The 21944-nt window shown below is 41.6% G+C and overlaps 1 pseudogene; it reads left to right on the forward strand.

The window, feature by feature from the left end:
- The first annotated feature begins 20441 nt into the window (after positions 1-20441).
- Positions 20442-21660, forward strand: LOC105508951 (annotated as a pseudogene).
- Positions 21661-21944: the final 284 nt, after the last annotated feature.

The following is a 21944-nucleotide window of genomic DNA, read 5'->3' on the forward strand; positions in this document are numbered from 1 at the left end:
ACATAAGCAATTCAGGCAATGATTCATCAGACAACTTTGCCTACAGAGGCTAAATTTATCCTGACCTCTCTGTTTCTGTGGCTCTGATGTACCTGTAGAATTTTTATCCTGTCCATTTAACTCTTGCTTACCCTCTGTGTCCTCATCTCAGCTCCCTCATCCAGGAGTTGTCCCTGAGTCCTCCAGCCTTCATAGATGCCACCTTTCATTTGTTTCTTCCTTCACCTGTGTGTCCATTTATCAAGCCCAGATCAAATGTTCCTACAGATCAAGCACTAGGGATACAAACATGGTTACAGCACGAGGCATTTGCAAATGTCTTCAGAATCTTGCAGCACCTGGAGACTTTGATCATTAGCTCTTAGGTACATACAGTTGCTGATGCTTTGCGCAAAGCTGACCCTTAATAAACGTCGGTTGAATGAATGAAGAACAACTTAATCTTGATTTCTTGTCCATCCTCTTCCTTTCTGTTTGTTCTCCTAGAAAACAAAAGTAGGGCTGCAGCAGCACATGCTTTCATGAGGGCAGGGGATGATAAGCCTCTAAATGGTTTCTCAGGTTCCAGTGGGTACCACTAAGTGAACACCTGCAAGTTCTTCTCTCTGCTTCCCAGGGTCATGCTGTGTGGTGATACTGCTGTACAGGGAGCTATCATAGCAGAAAATAACAGGTTCGGTGGCTTGGAACATCTACCTTTTAGCTGTTTTTTTTTTTTTTTGGTTGTTGTTGTTATTGTTGTTGTTGTTGTTTTGTTTTTATTGCTACTCAGCTCAGGGAAATGAGAATGAGAAGGACACATTTCACATGATTCCTACTTCCTGGTCTTTAACAAGTTTAGCAGTCTACCACTAAGTCCTGCTGATTCATTCTTTGGAAGAAAAATAATCTCTTATTTTTTCTTCTTCCTCTTTATTCCTGTAGTCACCAGGCAGGTACAGATCCTCACCCTCAGAAACATCCCTGGAGGTTCCCCAGCCTGCTGTTTAGATAAAACTTCCCTCACTCCGAGGTACACCCTCCCTTCTGGCTCACTGACGTTCCTAATCATTTTCATCCCAATGGAGAGAAGAGTCCTGGCACCAAGTAAGCATGTAATAAATAATTATGGAATAATCAGGCACATTTCACCCTTATCTAACATGTCAAGTCTAAATTACCCCACCTGGAATTCAAGCAACTTTACACTCAGCCCCCTCAAGTTTCCTCTCAAACTGCTTTGTAGCTGACCCCTTTAATCTAGGACTCCAGATCCCTCATCACTGTCCATCAGGGCTCAGGATGATTCTGACCTTAGGCAGAAGATTCTCTATCCAGGCATCCCAACATTTGCCCTCGTTCCCTCTTTCTTCAACCATCTTAATTCTACCCATGCTTTCATTGCTCTGAGAAGGCACTCAACAAATGTCCATGCTGTGCAGTCCCGTCTCACTTCTTTTTTTTTTTTGAGGCGGAGTCTCGCTCTGTGGCCCAGGCTGGAGTGCAGTGGCCGGATCTCAGCTCACTGCAAGCTCCGCCTCCTGGGTTTACGCCATTCTCCTGCCTCAGCCTCCCGAGTAGCTGGGACTACAGGCGCCCGCCACCTCGCCCAGCTAGTTTTTTGTATTTTTTTTAGTAGAGACGGGGTTTCACAGGGTTAGCCAGGATGGTCTCGATCTCCTGACCTCGTGATCCGCCCGTCTCGGCCTCCCAAAGTGCTGGGATTACAGGCTTGAGCCACCGCGCCCGGCCCCGTCTCACTTATTATAAGAAGCCCTCTGACTATGCCTGTATGGGGCTCATTCCTGCTTGTCTGCAACACTCTCTTCTTTTGGTTTGCTTGTATTGATCTCTCACATGGCTACTCAAATGTCATCCCTACTACTGTAAAAGTTCTCTAAAGCCAGGGGCTATTTTACTTTCCCTTTTCATCCCCTTTTAATTTTTTATCTTTTAACATGCTTTTTCCTTTTGTTAATATATAATATTTTACATATTTATGGGGTACATGTGAGTGTTTTTTACATGCATAGAGTGTGTAATGATTGTGTTTTAGCTACTTAAAATACATAATAGGTTGTTGCTAACTATAGTCACCCTAATTGACTGCTTAATATTGAAACTTTTTTCTTCTATCTCACTGTAAGTTTGTACCCAATCACCAACCTTCTTTGTTTCTTCATCCGATCTTCACAACCCTCTCAGCTTCTTGTATCTACCATTCTATTCTCTGTCTCCATATGATCAAGCTTTTGAGTCCTACATATGAGTGAGAACATGTAAAATTTGTGTTTCTGTGCCTGGGTTATATACTTAACATAGTAACCTCTAGTTCTATCCATGTTGCTGCAAATGACATGATTCCATTCTTTTTATGGGTGAATAGCATTTTATTATGTATATATGCTGCATTTTTCTTACCCATTTGTCCACCAATGGACACTTAGGTTGATTCCATGTCCTTGCTATTGTGAATAGTGTTGCAATAAACATGTAAGTACATATATCCCTTTGATATATTGATTTCTTTTCCTTTGGATGGCTCTCCACTAATGGGATTACTGAATCATATGGTAGTTCTATTTTTAGTTTTTGTGGCATCTCCATACTGTTTTCCACAGTGATTGAACTAATTCATATTGACAACAAAGATGTATAAGAGTTCTCTTTTTTCCACATCCTCACCAGCATCTGTTATTTTTTTGTCTTTTTAAAGATAGCCATTCTAATTGGGGTAGAATGATATCACATTGTGGTTTTGATTTGAATTTCCCTGTTGCGTAGTGATGTTGAGGATTTCTTCACGTACTTGTTGTCTATTTATGTTCTTTGCCCAGTTTTTAATGGGATTTTTTTTTTTTTTTTTTTTTTTTGCTGTTGATCGAGTTGTTTGAATTCCTTCTTGGATGAATACTTTGAAAATATTTTCTCCCATTCAGCAGGTTTTCTCTTCATTCTGTTGATTGTTTCCTTGCTATGTAGAAATTTCTGAGTTTGATATAGTCCCATTTGTCTATGTTCGCTTCAGTTGTTTGTGTTTTTGAGGTTTTGACATAAAATCTTTGCCTAGACCAACATCTTGGAGTGTTTTACCTATGATTTCTTCCAGTAGTTTTATAGCTTTGAGTCTTGCGTTTAAGTCTTTCACCTATCTTGAGTATATTTTTATATATGGTGAAAGATGGGGTCCAATTTCATTCTTCTGCTTATGGATATCCAATTTTCTTACAGTCATTTATTAAACAGAGTGTCAGTTTTTCAGTGTGTCTTCTTGGGGCCTTTGTTGAAAATAAGTTGGTCATAAATATATGGATTTATTTTCTGGATGCTCTATTCAGTTCCATTGGTCTATGTGTCAATTTTTATAAAAATACCAAGCTATTTTGGTTACTATAGCCTTGTAGTATATTTTGCAAGACTACAAGTAGTGTGATTTATTCTTTTTGCTCAGTATTGTTTTGGCTATTGAAGCTCTTTTTTGATTCCACAAGAATTTTAGGATTCTTTTTTCTGTTTCTGTGAAAAAATGTCATTGGTATTTGATAGAAATTGCATTGAGTCTGTACATTGCTTTGGGCAATATGATCATTTTAATGATATCAGTTCTTTGAATCCATAACTATGGGATGTCTTTCGCTTCAGTTTCTTTCATCACTGCTTTGTAGTTTTTCTTGCAAAGATCTTTTACCTCCTTGGTTAAATGTATTCCTAGGTATTTTTTATTTTTGTTGCTATTATAAATGGGATTGCCTTCTTGATTTGTTTGTCAGCTATTCTTTTATTGGTATCTAGAAACACTACTGATTTTCATATGTTGACTTTTTACCCTGCAACTTTACTGAGTTTGCTTATCAGCTATAGAAATTTTTTGTAGAGTATTTTGGTTTTCTTAATATAAGATCATGTCATCTGCAAAGAGTGAAAATTCAACTTCCTCTTTTCCAGTTTTGATGCCTTTTATTTCTTTTGCTTGTCTAATTGCTCTGGCTAGGACCTCTAGTATTATATTGAATAGGAATGATGAATTTGGGCACCCTTGTCTTGTTTCAGTTTTTAAAGGAAAAGCTTTCAGTTTTTCCTCAGTATGATGTTAGCTGTGGGTCTGTCATATACACCCTTCATTATGTTGAAACATATTCCTTCTATGCATAGTTTGTTGATAGTTTTTATCATGAAAGAATATTGAATTTTATAAAGTACTTTTTCTACACCTATTGAGACGGTCATATGGTATTTGTCCTTCATACCGTTGATGTGATATATCATGTTTATTGATTCGTGTGTTTTAAGTCATCCTTGCCTCCTTGGTATAAATCTATTTGATCACATCTTTTTAATGTGCTGTTGAATTTTGTTTGCTAGTATTTTGTTGAGGATTGCTTAGGGGTCTGGGTCTTCAAGATGGCTGATTAAAGACCTTTCACACTTGCCTTCTCCACTAAGAAGAACCAAAGTAGAGTAGGTAATCACATATCAAATAGATCATCTAAGAGATCACTGAATTCAACAGAAAAGTGACAGGAAATACCTAAAGCAAGGAAAGAGAAGGAAGTGTGGCAACCTGGTCAGCCAGATTGCCTTGGAGCCAAGAGAAACTCCTTAATAAGGGGAAAGAGTAAGTGATACACTCAGTAGTCCATATTCCCACGGTGAACTCCTGCAGTCCTAGCCATAAGATAGCCCCTTGACCCTCACAGGCCCTGAAACTAACATTGGAAACTGCCAGGAGATTGTGCAATGGCACTGCCCTAGGGAGGATGCTTGCTCTGGGTCCACACTCTCCCTGAGACTTAAGCAGCTACAGCAAAGCACCATTTTAGAGCCCCACCCCCAATACACTGTGCACTCTTTTGGGGCCCAGTAGTGCAGGGACTAAGGTGCAAGAGAAGCTGCTAACTCCAGGGCTTAGGTGCCAGGCTTAAGTGTGAGTGATCACGGGGCTACTGCTCCTGGGGCAAAGGCAAGACCCAGGCACAGACTACTGCAGCAGCGACTGAAGTGCATTTGCCATCAGGGCTGAGGCATGAGTAGCATGTGAGCTCCCCACATGCCAGCCTAGGCTGCCATCACTGAAGGCAGCACCACTCTCTTCGGTGGCAGGGAGGCAGTGCAGCCACTGCTGCTCCCACCCAAGCATTCTGCAGGTGTCCTGGGAATTGCTTCACCCCTGTTTACCATGGCTAGTGCCTGTTCACACCATCAGGAGTGCTGAAAACAAGTCCTCCCGCTCCTTGCTGCCCCCTGCCCCCTATCACAGCACACAGTCTGTGAACGAGGAGATTGCCCAACCCAATCCACCACTATTGGTACTTCTCCTGGGAGACTGAAGTTGGACTTATCTACCAGGCTGCTACTGTTACAGCTGGCAACTACCTGTACATGCCTCTTGTGGGCCTGGAGGTTGCCCAGTCCAGCTCATTGCAGCCACTGCCAATACCAGTACAGACCACTTGGACCCAGAGGACCATCCTGCCACTGATACTGCTAACATCCAGACCACACCATCTGCCCAGGGGCATGAGAACCCATCCACCAATCTGACCCCCTGCTGCTACTACTGGCATCTAAGTAAGCCACCTGGAGGGCCAAGAATTAGCCTGCCTGAGCCCAGTAACATTGGTGCCAGCATACACTACTTGGGACCCAAGGACCAACATGCTTGGCCCACTACTGCCACCACTGCAGTCCAAGGACTAGCTCACCTGGCATTCTAGTCCCCAGCAAAACTTCTCCACATCCTCCATTAAGCCACCAAGAAAATTACAGATACCACTGACACTGTTTGCCTCCAAAGAAATCATATAGAGACTATACTACTGCACACACTCAGAATCAAAGCCAAATGCTTTATTCAACTAACACCATAGATTCATCCTCAGGAAAAAGTCTTCTCCTATGAAAGCAAATTCAAAAAACTGGCAGAAGTGACTGTTACACCAGATGCACAGATATCAGTATAAGAGCAGAAAACATGTAAAAATAAGGAAATATGACACCTTCAAAGGAACACAATTAGCTCTCCAGCAACAGATACCAATTAAAATGAAATACACAAAATCCTGAAAAGAAGGAATTCAATTTATTGATGCTAAAGAAGCTCAGTGAGATATAAGAGAATTCTGCAAAACAATACAAAGAATTCAGAAAAAAAATTATTCAGACTATGAATGAGAAATCTGCCAAAAAAGACAGATGTCATAAAAAAAGAACCAAATAGAAATTCTGGAACTGAAGAATTCATTAAATAAAATATAAAATGTAATACATCCAAAAGCTTCAATAGACTGGATCAAGCAGATGAAAGAATCTTAGAACTTGAAGACAGGCCTTTTGAAATAACACAGTCAGACAAAAATTTTAAAAAAGAATTAAAAAGAATGAGCAAAGCCTTGATGACATATAGAACACCATAAAGTCACCAAATAGTCAAATAATCTTCTTTTAAAATCTCTAACTCCCTTCTCACCATCATTGCACACTACAGAACAGCCATATTTGCACCTCACCTGATGACTAGCAGAGCTCCAGGCACATGGCAAGTGCTCAGTGTATACTGGTAAATTCATGACTTCTCTCTCTTGGTAATTCCTTTAGCCAGTTCCTAGTGAATTTTCCAAGTATATATGCCTCGTTCCTCTATGTGTTAGATGTGGGGCAGTTAGGGAATGGAGACAGGCAGAAGGCTAACTTCAAAAGACCATTTAGAAAACTTCCCCATTTAGTCTGACCTAATCAGGTTACTCTCCAATTTCCCACAGAAAATTTCCTACAATTTCCCCTTTCCATGGAAGAGAAAAGGAAAGGAGAGTGTGCTGGAGAACTCTAATCTGATGCTGAAGCGGAGAGGCAAGTGTCCTTTACTTATTGCAGTTTTCATTTTCTGGCATTTTTGGTGCCAACATGCATGAGAGGGAGGGAGCATTTAGCAGAAAAAGCTGTCATTCTGACAAACAACTTGCAGTCAAGGCCACTTCTGTCTGTGTTCCATGCCAGACACACCAGGACAGCCAGGTGTGGACAAGGGCCCTGGATATGAGAGAATCAGACTCTGCCCTGGAACTCCATTAGTAAACTGAGGAATCAAAACTTACCTATGTTAAAATTACCTAAGAACATTCCTAACATAAGCCTTAAATTTTATTTTACTATATACAATATAAACTCCACTTATACTGTTGACATTTGAATTTTTTCACAATTCCACAGAGTTAAAGTTGTTCTAAAAACTCATTCTAAAACTGGGGGAGAGAACGTGGATACGGATGGCCTGGAGGCGCATCTCTAAAATTCAGTAAGGTTGGTCTTCCAGATCCCCAGATTTCTGCTTCATGTGTCTCTTCTCACACTGCACAGCACCTTTGCTGCAACTTTAAAAGCCTCTGGGCTACAGATTATTCCTTGTCAAAAAAAAACAAAAACAAACATACAAACAACCATAGGATGATCTCAAAGAAAGTTCCTCCCAGGTCTGACTATGACTTCATGACTCCTTGACTTTCAAACAGCCACAGATTTTTTTTTCTGTCAACATCCTTCCCAGTCACAAACAAGGACAAATATCCGATAATGTGTAAGCCCTCTGGGGAATTATTTCTTTAACAGAGATCATAGAAAAGAATGTGTTGTGGTGGGAGTTCTGGCATCAGTCAGTCAGACTGAGGAAGAATCTTTGGAGGCATGAAGTCCTTCTAAGGGCCCTTAGCCTTGGGTCATCTTCTTCTGTGCCCAGTAGCAGGATTATGTCTGGCTCGTGGGGCAGGACAACTCCTAGGGGTCAGATTTTTACCTCATTGGATGTTTCTATTCTTTATGTGTCTAAGTGCATAGATTCCCTCACATAAAAAGCTGGATGAGTCATATGGAGTCCCTAACTAGGAGGGAGATCCAGATATGGAAAGACATAGTAATAACTTAGACATAGTAATACCAGCTATTGCATCCACAAATTTACCATGTGCTCACTGTATTAGGCTTTAAGCATATGTTGCTACCTTAATTCTCACAAATCCAGTAGAGAACTATTATTCATCTCAATTTATAGGTGAGAAAACTGACCAAAGGTCAAAAATGTTAAGATGTGTCCAAGGTCACACCAACCAGTGAGTGGAAGTACTAGAATTGTTACCCACTTGTCACCTAGAGGTTTTGGGCTCCTTCTTGCCGTCTATGGCCATAGGAGTCCTGAGGCAGGAGAAGCTCAGCCAGAGGGAGCCATTTTACCCAGGGGAAGCCATTCTACCCAGGTGGAACCATTCTACCAAGGGGGAGCCATTCTACCCAGGGGGGTGGGGGGGTAGGAGACTATTCTACCTAAGGGGAACCCTTCTAGTCAAGGGGAATGGTTCTACCCAGAGGGAGCCATTTTACTCAGAGAAAGCCATTCCGCCTGGTAGGAGCCATTCCACCTGGTGGGGATATGAGAGGACTAACAAGCATAAAGCTGTTGCCTACTCAACTGGGGGTTTCATGTCCCTCCCATCTTCGTCTCCTGGAAGCAAGAGGACTTAGAGCATAAACAGAACCTCCTTCTGCTAAGGGAACACTGTCTCAGATGACTTTTTGTTAAAGTGGATGTGTATTTTTGGAAATGTTCTGGAGTGTAAGTGCATAAAAGGCTGGGTCAGACAGTGCCTGGGGCTGTGCATAGGGAGGAGACTGGGCACTCCAAAGAACGCTGGAGCAGCAGCTTCAAAAAGTGGTTTGATATTTTTTCCTCTTGATTTTGATCTTAAAAATGTCTGGAGCCCCAGACAGCCACCGGCAGCTTGGGCAACAGAGGTTCTTACCACCACGACCTCACAGCCACACTGCAAAGGCTTCTAGTTAACAGAACTCTTTTGTGTGATGGAAAGCAAGGGAAAGCGTGAGAGACAGGAAAACGCTGGGGTTGACAGAGACAGCTGGTTGCTGTGGCGAGGCTTCAGAATTGTCAACGGAAAAACACAGTGGAGACAGCGAGAAATGCTGAGGCGCTCTGTGTGATCCTGGAAGCATGTTCCTTCGGCTGGCCCTGACGGAGCCAGTTTTCTTCTTTCTGGACTGAAAAAGCAGATAACTCAGCTCCTGATCTCTCAATTGCTCTGCCTCTGACCGGTGACAAGATGGCATTGATGAGTTCCCAAAGGCATCTGACTCCTTTTGGATGATTTTAAAAAAATTCTGTTTCTTGCTTCTTCTTTTCCGAGCAGTTTTTCATGACCAGAGATGGCAGGAGCAGACATTGTGGTTATCCAGCCACCATTTGATCATGTTGTGGTCCCCATTTGAATGACACCCAAAGGACATGAATTATGCTAAGTGTTTGGGGCTGTTGGGCACCCCTTTGCCAAGGAAAGCACTCAGCCCCAGGTTTGAGAGAGTTGTGGCAGTCACTCATGCCATGGATTTCAAAGATGCTAGGTTGGGTTTACTACAATCCCCCCAAACCCAACTTTCCAGTCTTTTCTACCCCTACACACACACATACTCACACACATACACACATACACTCTCTCTATATATATATGTATATATATACACACACACATGTATATACACATATGTGTGTGTGTGTGTGTGTGTGTGTATAGGCCTGTCTGGGCCCACTAACATTGGTGCCAGCTTACACCACTCTGGGGCCACTATATATGTGTGTGTGTGTGTGTGTGTATGTGTATATATATATGTGTGTGTGTGTATATAGTGTGTGTGTGAGTGTGTGTATGTGTGTGTGCGCATTCACAGAGCCAAACATCAGTCCCACATGCCTGAAATTTAGTTTTGCACTCCCCTATTCAAATTGCTTCCTAATGCAACATGGAAACAAGGATACATTTGAAAGGCAAAAAAGACTGGAAGGAAACTGTTACTAAACTATTAAGAATGGTTGTGTCTGGATGGAAGAATATCAAATGATATTCTTATATTAATTTTATGTTCTAATATTTTTATGAGAATATATATTTTTTAAATGAGGGACATTTAGATTTCTTAAATACAGAAAATCCAATAAGGGTAATATGTTCAGACCTTACCAAGTCCTGAATTTGAGAACTCTCTGGGGGAAAGGCCCTATAAAAAATGATAAGGGCCATGTGCTCCTGGGGAGTGGAAATGTCCGGGGAGGTGAAGATGTGCTGAAAGAGACTGTAGCAAGACCACAGGGGTATATTTGACATTTCGAAGTAAATTTTCTGGAGTCAGTCCCCGGCTTTAGTGTCTTTATCTGTAAAGTGAAAGCACTGCATTAAATGATCATGAGGTAGTTTGTAATGTACAATAACTAGAGTTTTGTCAGCCTTTAGTGTCCTGGTAATTCTCAACTTCCTTTTATCCTCTCTTTTCTGTCTCTCTGTTTGGAATCTAGAAGGCAGTTCTAAGACCTTTAGATGAAAATCACAACTTTTCTAGTACAACAGCATCACAAGGGAATGCAGGGCTTTTTACATTCATAAGGATATTGTAGATCTAAATGAGGCACCCAGAGCTCATCGAGGCTATCTATCTACCTGCCCCTCAATAACAATGAGTCCCTATCACGACAACACCTATATTGCCACCCCTCACATGTCTGTGTAGGAGGGTATCACACAAAAGTTTTATAGCCACTTTTCAGATTTCAGAATCTAGGAAGATAAGAGAGGGTGGTGATGAAATCAGGGGCTTTGTAATTAATCAAACGTGAGTCTGAACCCCAGCCCTGCCTCTTCTCAACTGTGTGATATTAAGGATGTTATTCAACCTCTCTGGTCCTCCATTTTCTCTCACTCAAAACATAGATACTGATACCTCACTTATAACTGTGTTGGAGGTATATTTAAAAAGACAAAATGTTTGGCATATGGCAGGTGTTAGATATCTTCCCTCTTCCTCATAACTTAATTTCTTCTTGGTTCCACAAAATCTCATTTTCTTTTGCCCTAACTTCAGGAGAAACTGAGAAACAACACATTGTTTCCCCAGGGGCAAAATATTTTTATTATTCTCAAATTCAAGCACCATACATTAGTACCAACAATCAGAATTGATATCCAACTCTCAAAACTCCAAGAAACACCTGCCCCAGAGATCCTGATTTTTCCACTTCATTTCTTCTGTCTCTAAATTATCTACAGCACACACAAACACACCCACATCCCCCCCCCACACACACATCCCTCAATCATATCCACTCTTCTCTAGCACAAGATTGACTAAATATCCAAAGATACGCCCTGACCTTTCCTCACTAGCTAAATGTCTTTAGATGTTACTACTTTGATTATAATCCCTGCCTTCTCTTCCTATTATCTTGGATGCCAACCCCATGAGACACATTAAATACATAATGCATTTTGATTTGCATCTGGGCTATGCTGTCTGGTGTGGTGAGGTTACAGCAGAAGCATATGCCTGCTTCTTAAAATTCAATTATTCAAATTCAATTTCTTCTCTTGCTCCCAGTCCTCACCAGCATGTAGCCCGGGACTTTTCATTAGATCACTCAAACACTAGCAATGGAGCCAGAAGTTTCTGGCTTCCATTTAATTTGATTCAGCAGATGTTTGCCATTGTTGTTGCTATTACTTTGCACTGTTCTAGGCACTGAGGGTCCAAAGATGTAGAAGACAGAATAGCAACCCTTAATAAGTTCATGTCCTGGTAGATAGAGAAATGCATCTATATTTAACTCCAATAGTGTGTGACAAGAGCAAATTAAGCATAAAAGATAAAGCAATATGAGAGTGCAAAGGATAAAATAATTAATTATTTCACTATGGGAGTAAGGAATCAGTCAGATAAGATCTCACATCTGCAATATAGGTGGCAAAGCACCATATGCTCACCAGAAATGAAGATTAGACCAAAGCAGAATGAGGGTGCCAAGTATTGTTCTAAGCTCAGGCAGGTACTCCTGGGTTTAGTAAGAATAGAAAAACCACAAATTTCTTTTATTTCAGAAGAACTGCCCACCAGTAACTGATAACCTTTCTCAGCTCCACTCTCCATCTCACGCTATTCCTTTTGCCCCAATATACATTGACCTCACCCCTCTCTACAATCTGAAACCCTATTCCCTTTGCCCCTGTATACATTGACCTCACCCCCTCTTTACCATCTGAAACCCCATTTATCCTGTCTCCAGTACCACCTCCTTTGTGGATTTCTCCCCCCTGACAGAATAACTGCACTTCCCACATCATTTTGGTTTTATTTTTGCTTTTTGCTCCCATAGCATTTTTGGTCTCAACTCTAATACCATTCATTAGTGACTGCTTTATATTGTAGATTGTGTAATCTTGAGAATAGAAAGCCTATTTTATTTGTATTTGTATTCTCTTGCAGTAACTCACAAGTGCTTAGCACATCATAGACACTAAATAAATGTTCTTTGTATTAAAAATTCAGTGGCAAATATAAACCCAGTAGAAAACATATAATGAGATACTAAGTATGTTTTTGGCCAAATTACAATGGGGAGTATTCACTACTTTTCTGAGCTGTAGAAGCCTTTATCCAATTGCCTGTTCGAAATCCTCTTGGCTATCTCAAAGGTACCTCACACTGAACTCATTAATATCTCCCTGGGCACTCTCAATGGGTCTTTTTCCAGTCTTCCCTATTTCTGTAAAGAGCACCATGGTTCATGCAATTGTACTAAACAGAAACCTAGGGGTAATTTTTGATAACTCTCTCCCTCTCCCATCATGTTATATCCTCTTGGTTTTGCTTCTCAAATGTCTTTCAATTTCCATCTCTAAAGCCACTACCCTCTTGCAAGGGTCTATTGGCTCCCACCTGGAATACTGTGACAGTCTTCACTGGTCTCCCTGCATTTTCCTCTGCACCTTCCAGTCCATTCCAAAATACAAATCACATGCTACTTATATCTTTCAACCTTTTAATCACTTCCCACTGTTCCAGGGTAAAGAATGAAACCTCTCTACAGACTTCAAGACTTTGCATGGTCTTGTCTAGCAGTAGGCAAGCTTTTTCCATAAAGGGCATAACAGTAAATATTGCAGCCTTTTAGGGTCACACAGTCTCTCTTGGAACTACTTACCTCTGCCATTGTAACTCAAAAGCAGTCATAGACAATACAGAAACAAATGAGCATGCCTGTATTCAAATGAAACTTTATTTATAAAAATAGAGAGCAAGCTGGATCTAACCTGGTGGCCACAGTTTGTGGACCTCTGGCCTAATCCGTGCCTCCAGCTTTGTCTCTCTCAACTTTCCCCTCTGCTCTCTGTGCTCCAACCACACTGGACTTTCGCTTCCATGACTTCACCCCTCCTGCCACAGGCCTTTGCTCAGGCTGGTCGTCTGTCTGTGATGCTTCCATTCTCCTTCTCCTTTCCTTTACCAACTTAATTTCAACTTTTCCTTCAGGTCTCACCTAGCTATGACCTCTTCAGGGGAAACATTCTTGACACTCCAACCAAGTGAAGATGCCAACTCAATGCTCTAAAAGCACTCTAGCCTTTCCTTCACAGAACTCATTGCAGTTTGTAAATACATAGGTATTTGTGGGGTTCAGTCTGAACTTTCCCACTCGACTGTCAGTTCCGTAAAGTCAAGTCAGTTCCATAAAGTCAGGTCTTCATCATTTGGTTCAGTACCTTCCTGACGCAGTACCTGACACAGAGTAGGGATTGTTGATGAAAGAATAAGTGGGTGAAAAACACCAAAGACTGAATGCATGGATACAAACAGTAATTGAAGGGATAGATGAAGTACTGAATGTGGTTGCTGTATTAAGGTAGAAATTGGACATTGTTACCAACTTTCCCAGGATAACTGTGTCACTATATCTCAAAATGCTTATAAATGTACATATCATTTGACTTAGCAATTCTACTTATTGGAATTTCCTTAAGGAAACAGCCATAGATGTGTGTAAGGATTGGCATACAGAGATTTTCATCATACCATAATAAACAACTAATTGAAACACATGGTAAATCTTCTAAATGTCCAAAAAGTTATAGAAAATAAGTTAAGTAAATTCATCAATTGAAGCCATTTACTATACAGATGTTAGTAATAATCTTTTGAAATCATGTTTATGGAGCACAGAAGATTTTTAGGGCAGTGAAACTATTCTGTAAGATACTATAATGGTGGATATGTGTCATTATAAATTCATTCAAACCCATAGAATGTACAACACTAACAATGAACTCTAATGTAAACTGTGGACATTGAGTGACAATGATATGTCAATATAGGTTTATCAATTATAGCAAATTTACCACTCTAGTTGGGGGATATTGATAACGAGGGAGGCTGTGCGTGTGTGAGGACAAGACATACGTTGGAACTGTCTGTATCTTGCATTCAGTTTTGCTGTAAACCTAAAATTTCTCTAAAAATAATGTCTATTAAAACATCTAATAAAAATAAAAATAAATCATACTTAATGATTTGAAAAAAATGATCACAATGTATCATTCAGTCAAGGTTGGCTATATAGTTCACAGGGCCCAGTGGAAAATGAAAATGAGGGGCCCTAAACAAAAAAAAAGTATCTTTCCTTTCTTCTGTGGTCTCTCATTTGACTTGACATGAAATTCTTAATTTACTATTTAATGTTGTTAAGTGAATAAAATTTAAAAATTTATTAGCATGAATTGTACCATTCATCTTTCTATCATGTGGTGCAAGTTCAAAATGTGAATAAAACCATTTCTTGTTTAGAATCACCAAAATTATACAATTTCTACTTTGAGTTTTCATACACATATGTATTTCTCTCTTGCCAGAACATGGAAATGAGTTCACAAAGTAAACTCAACTGCTTTTATTTCACTTCTTGATGTACCCCCAGTCTACCAGCACTCTCTACCTTTGGTTTACTGATGAGTAAGGAAGAACTGAGAGGAAAGGAATTACAGGTTGCTTACTTTTTCCTTCTATGTCATCATTTCAAGTGCTTGGCTAATATAGGGGGGTAACCTATGTACGAAAGGATATGATAAGTTTTCTTGGTCCTTCATGTTTCTTAAAACGTTCATTGTCTTCTCTCTGCATTAGAAGCTAGCTGTGGTTCAAGTGGAAAGCACAAGTCCCTCAGGATGGTGAGCATTCAGTTATAGATATAACATGCTTACCTCATGCTTGCTTTCAGTCTCACAAAGTCCCTTGCATGGTGGACCCATCGGAATTCTGTGCTTATGGAGCACTGTGAACACTATATGCAAATGAGGCATCAAGAACAGGAGCCACCCATATTGCATGCATCTCCTCCACTCCCATCGGACTTAACCTACAACACACAGGTTCAAAGATAAAATTAAGTATTTCATGATGGCAACAGTAGATCATTAAACCAAGCACAGGCCACATGCTCATGAATTCAGCCTGTGTTAAATGGAAAATAATACAGTTTGATTTCATTTTTGCTTTGAAAACACACACATACACACATAAACATACACACACGAATGCACACAGGAAATTTTAAAGACTGGAAGGATATACACTGAAATATCAATATTAGCTATTTCCACATTTTATAAATGACTTTTTTTTGCTTTGTGTTCTGCTGTGCTTTCTACAATAAACCTGTAGTAAACCTGTCTACTTGTAATAATAAAAAATGGTTTGTTTATAAGACTGTTGCTTGGGAAGCCATGCCTTTATGCAGTTACAGTAAGAAGAATGTCAGATGGCCGAACAGGCCCTCCTCAATGTGCATCCTCAGGGCAAGCCAATTTCATTTCATTTCACCACTTGGAAGTGTTCTTTTTCCCCATCCACACCAGGATGGGGAGAGAGGGTGCCAGATGGTGGAGTGGCTTTGTAGTCCTTTTAAGATAGCTTCATCTATTGTTGGGACAGTTTAAGCACTCAAAATTGTGTCACCTTCTAGTCTTTGCCAATAATGTCATCATTTGATATGGAAACGATGCATACCATTAAAATGGTAATTTGATTTTTAAATATGCTTCAGCAGCCAGCGTGCCCTGACTGAAGTATTTATCTTGTTTTTCCAAACCCTTTCTTCGTGAACCACAGTAAGCGAACTGCATGGATTAAGTTCAAGTGTGTGATACATATTCTTCATCTTTTTTTTTTTTTTAATGATGAATGGGACAGGTTTGGCAACTATTCCTTCCCTAGAGGAAGCCAGGAAGTGAACTCTGGTTGTTCAGATTTTACTACTGCCATACTGTCTTATGCATCAGGTATATCCAAGGCACCTCTCACAACTTGCAATACAGTAGATGCTCAGTAAATCTCTATTAAATGAACAAATGGTATGGTTTGCATAAATTAATAAAGTCAGTAATTCACTTAGAAAGCATACCTATCTAAAATTTCTCCATTACAGTCCCAGAGGCAGAACTGAATTTAATTAGAGACAACATAGAAAATGACATACATGGTGGCATCTGAGCAATAGGGCCACTCATCTCAAAAATTGTCTGCCAAGGCGCCTAGAATTCCACCAAAAGATATGCATTCCTTTGGGTTAAATAACTTCTGAAGTCTCCTTTTGAAATTCAAAATCTGAAGGAGAAAACACCATATTAACCTTCTCCGGCACAGTTGAGCTTATCAGTTAACTAGGGTTTACTTAGGACACTAGAGAGCAAGGTCTGTGACGATATATATCTGAATGAGAAAGAGGGGTCAGGCAACTATGGTGGTGCTGTACAAGGCAGATATATATACATAGTCTAGGATAGCCAGAAAGTAGCACGAACACTCTGTGGGGCTAGAAAAGAGAAAGGGGGAAGTTAATTAAGGAGCCATAAGAAGAAAGAGAGGTGTTGAGGAAAAGAGAGATTAAGTGAATTTAAATAAACTTCACCTATTTAAAATTTCCCCTTGGGCTGGCTTTCCTTTCTATTAATTCCTTCTGGTGATGCCCCAATGCTGGCTGGCCATTCACAAAGTTCCTGGCCTTTTAAGTAAATGCATCCCATTTATTCTATGTTTAGTGTCTGAAAGGGATGGGGGAAGAGGTTGATAATGGGATGGTTAAAGGAATTAAGCACTTACAGAGTTTTAACCCAGACCATCAAAATGGAGTCTTGATCTAGGCATTCAAAGTGGGTATTAAGTTCAAGATCTGACTCTGGTGATTTCTAGAATGAAATAAGAGGGAAAATGGGACAGCAGAGAACAGAACTAAATGAAATGGATTGGAATTGAAAAGAGTGGTGTTCAATTCTTATAAGGAGAATATAAAATTTCAGCCATGTCGTAGCTCACGATCTCATCAGTTAGTTGAAAGAATTAAGTATCTTTGAGAATAAATCTTAGAGAAGAATCCATTTTTTAAAAAAAGGAAGATGATGAATTAGCTGTATAAAAGATTTAGGTTCAGGAAAATCTAGGTTATTAATGGACGTTGGCCATGGGGAGATTAAATAATGTTCCTCTCCTTCAATTTGTGTTTGTTTAATGCAGAAATTGGCTGGGCAGCATTACTAAGGCATCGTGATAAAGAGAAGTTCGAATTCCAAGAAACATGTCACCCATCTTCTCCAGTCCATGTTCCTGCCAACCCTAGTTCAGCATCCAAAGTTGTGAGAGGTAAAGAAAAATGAAAAGTATAAAAACGTGATGTAATTTTCTTTCTTGTTTAATTATGAAAAGGTTGCTTTACTCTCCTTCCTTTCTACATAGTGAGCCTTTAGGGAGGAGTGAGACATTTTCAACCTGCTTACCCAAGTCATTATCAGAGTAGATTAGAGCTAGCAACCTTGCATGCAAATGGACCAACTTGACAAAAAAAAACTGGAATTTAGATAGCAACAAATAAACTGTATTGAAGGCTAATTTCGATGCTTTGCCCTTGCACTGATGGAGCTGAAACTAGGACAGAGTTATTGAGTTGTTTAGCTGCATTCGCTCTCCTTTAGGACTTATCATACACAACTCCTCTCTCTCAATCCTCATCTGCCCTCCATGCACAAACACACCTGCCCCAGCACAGATTCTCTGTCTACTTAAAGCTAACAGTTACCATCACCCCACAGATGTCATATGATCAAATAACTCTGCTTTTGACTTCAGGGCACAGCCAGACACCATAGGGTACTTGCTGGAACAAGCCATCTCTTAGTCACATATTTCTCACCTGCATGCCTTTCAGAAAATACCCCAGGCATTTATTTTCCAGATGAATTATATCTGTCATTCTCACCAATTTCCTTCTATATCCCCTCAACTCTCGCCAGCTCCGTGTCTACATCTCTGAAGACAGCTTGTAGCAAAAATGCACAGCCAGCAAATTTTGCCTTTGGGCTGTCTTGTTTGTTTCTCCACCATGTCCCCATTCTTGGTGTCCCCTCAATCCTTCCAATCTACAAACATGGAATATCTTTCCCTTTTGTGTGTGTCCTCTTCAATTTCATTCATTGGTATTTAATAGTTTTCATTCCAGAGACCTTTCACTTCTTCAGTTGTTTTTCCTACTATTTTTTTGTAGCTATTGTACATTAGCACACTTTCCAGGTTTTTCAGGTTGTTCACTGTTGGCATATAACAAGGCTATTGATTTTGTATGTTGATCTTGTATCCTGCAACTTTACTGAACTGCTTATCTGTTGTAAGAGTTTTCTGGTGAAGTCTTAAGGTTTTTCCATACAGAATATCACATCATCTTCAAAGATGATTTGACTTTCTTATTATCCATTTGAATGCCCTTTAGACTGAATATGACCAGTTGCCATAAGTTTAAGTCAGTTTGTAACTGGCCAAAACTAGTTTTGCATAGCTATGACAGGCTACAACCAGTTTAGACTGGTTCTGACCATCTGTAATTGGTTTTGGCTGGTTTGGGCCAGCCTCAACCAGTTCATACCAGTTCTGCCAGATTATGGCTGGTTCTGATAGGCTTAGACCAATTACACCTGGTCACAACTGGTTTAGACCAGTTATTACTGCCACAGCCACTTTACACTGGCTATGGCTGGCCTCAACCAGTTTTATCCAGCTTTGTCTGGCTACAATTGGTTTATGCCAGTTCAGACTGATTATGGCCAGTTCCAACCAAATCAGTCCTGTTTCAGCTAGCCACAACCACGGTAGACCTTATCTTACCAGGTGCAATTAGTTTAGTATCATACTGAACTGGGAAAACCTGAGATCCAGAACAAACCACGAATGCCCACTTTCACTACTTTTTTTCAACATAGTACTGTAAGTCCTAGCCAGAGCAATTGGATAAGAAAAAGACATAAAGGGCATATAAACTGGAAATAATAAAGTCAAATTATTCTTGAAGATTATATTATCCTATATATGGACAAACCTAAAGACTCAATCAAAAATCTCTCATAACAGATAAACAAATTCAGTAAAACTGCAAGATAAAAAATCAACGCACAAAAATCAATAGCCTTCCTATATGCCAACAGTGAACAATCTGAAAAAGAAAACCAAGAATGTACAATAGCTGTGAAAAAGAACTATGAATCAACCCAACCAAAGAGGTGAAAAATCTCTAGAATGAAAACTATAAAACACCAATGAAAGAAATTGAAGGGGACACACAAAAAAGGGAAAAGATATTCCATGTTTACATATTGGAAGAATCAATATTGTTAAATGTTCATATTACTCAAAGTGTTCTACAGATTCAATGCAATCCCTAGCAAAGTATCAGTAATATTCCTCACAGAAATAGAAGCAATAATCCGAAAACTAATACGGAGCCAAAAAAGACCCCTAACAGCCAAAGCATTCTTAAGTAAAAAGAACAAAGTTGGAAGCATCCCACTACCAGACTTCAAAATGTTCTATAAAGTTATAGTAGCCAAAACAGCATGGTACTGGCATAAAAAAATAAACATAGAGGTCCCTGCGCCCAGAGGGACCTCTCCACGGCCGGGACCACTTGGACAGCCCGGCCTGGCCCCAGCCTGCGTCTCTCAGCGCCGCCCCTTCCCCCACCCACGCGGCCGGGTCCGGCAGCCAGGTGCAGCGGATAGGGGGTGCCGTGGGCGGGGCCCAAGGGCGCGGACTGGTGTACTGGGCGCGGGCCTGGAACCCCGGCCACCCCATCCGGCGCCCCAGCCGCATGTAGGCGCCGCGCGGCCCAGACTTGCGCCCTTCCTGACGCCGTGCGCTCGGCGCCGGTGGGGGCTCCCCAGGTGACCGCGGGGCGGGGATCCGGGGCTGGGCCCTTCCGGCTGACAGCAGCGCCTGAGCCCGCGCCGGACTGGGGGTAGAAGCCAGGTCCAGGGTTGGCCGGAGCGCGGAGGGTGGGGGAGGAGAGGCCGCCCCACGGCGGCCTGCGGGTACCCGGTTCCAGCGCGCGCTGGAGGCTTGCAGAGGCAGCCGGAGGCCTAGTGACAGGCGCGCGACTCGGATCCCGGAAGCCCACTTGTTAGAGTTACCTGTCAGCTGGGCCGGCGCCGCCGGGGTCTGGGGTGGTCCCGCGGGTCTGCACGTTGCTCCGGAACGCAGGGGCTGCGCCCAGAAACATTATTTTTCTTCTCCGGGAGGGTGATCGTTTACAGCATTGATTTCCCAGATCTGGTAACATGGCAAAAGTTGCCGGTCTAATTGAAGCCAACGGAGAACTCAAGGTCTTCATAGACCAGAACCTTAGTCCGGGAAAAGGCGTTAGTGTCCCTTGTGACAGTTCACCCCTCCACTGTCAACCCGCTCGGGAAGCAGCTCTTGTCGAAAATCTTTGTACAGTTCAATGACAACATTGCCCAGCAAGTGGTAACCGGTACACCTTAGAAACCGGCAGCGTCAAATACCCTCGTGGTAGTAGGCCACACACCGCCAGCACTCACTTTACCTCTCAGAACCAGCCGTGGTTGGTCTGCCGGGAAGCGCAACAGGAAAGGAGAAAAGAATGGCAAGCAAGGCCTGTGGCATTTCTCCATGAAGGTCTGAGACAAGGTGCAGTGGAAAGGGACCACTTCCTACCACGAAGTGGCGGAAGAGCTGGTCGCAGAGTTCAGTGCTGCCGGCAACCAGATCTTACCAAGTGAGTCAGCTCATGACGAGAACATCGACGGCGCGTCTACAATGCCTTAAACGTGCTGATGGCCATGAACATCATCTCCAAGGAGAAAAAGGAGATCAAGTGGGTTGGTCTGCCCACCAACTTGACTCAGGAATGTCAGAACTTAGAGGTGGAAAGACGGAGGAGACTTGACAGAATAAAACAGAAAATCTCAATTTCAGGTTTTTTTATTCGACAGCAAATTGCCTTCATGAATCTGGTGAAGAGAGAAACCAGCAGGAGGAGTAGCAGGCCAGCTGGCCAAGGACGCCCAGCTCGCTCATCCACCTGCCCTTCATCATCGTTAACCCAGCAAGAAGACTGTCATCGACTGCAGCATCTCCAACGACAAATCTGAGTATCTGTTTAAATTTGACAACACATCTGAAATATACGATGACATAGAAGTGCTGAAGCGGATGAGCACAGCTTGTGAGCTGGAGTCTGGAAGCTGCTCTGCCGAAGACCTTAAAATGGCCAGAAGTCTGGTCCCAGGGGCCCTGGAGCTGTACGTGACAGAAATGGCTCAGGGAACTAACTGTTGGAGGCGTGTTTATCACGATAGCACGTTCCACGTCTAACGGCACGAAACTCTCTGCCAGTGACCTGACCAACGGTGCGCATGGGATGCTGGCCACAAGCTCCAACCTCAGTACAGTGGCTCCAGGGTGGAGACCCCGGTGTCCTGCGTCCGGGAGGATGACGAGGACGACGACTTCAACGAGAACAACGAGGACGACTGACGTGCTCTCCACTTCACATTCAGCTTCAAGAAAACGTTTAGGGAAAAGAAACTTTTTTTTTTTTTAATGTGGGTTTTCTGTTTCCTTTTGGCCTATTCCTAAGAAGATAATGGTAAGCCCTTGAATGTAGATATGCACCTCCAATAAGCAAGGATTGTTTCCCGTAGGAGTAAGACATGCTGTGGATGTGTGTTTTGATACCAGTGTGCTGATGAGGGGCGTTTATTTACTTTTCAGGATTTTGTGTTTTTTCATTTTCTGTTTTTCTTTAAGTGCAGACTTAA

This window comes from Colobus angolensis, unplaced genomic scaffold, assembly GCF_000951035.1.
Source record: "Colobus angolensis palliatus isolate OR3802 unplaced genomic scaffold, Cang.pa_1.0 Scaffold100, whole genome shotgun sequence".
NCBI lineage: Eukaryota > Metazoa > Chordata > Mammalia > Primates > Cercopithecidae > Colobus > Colobus angolensis.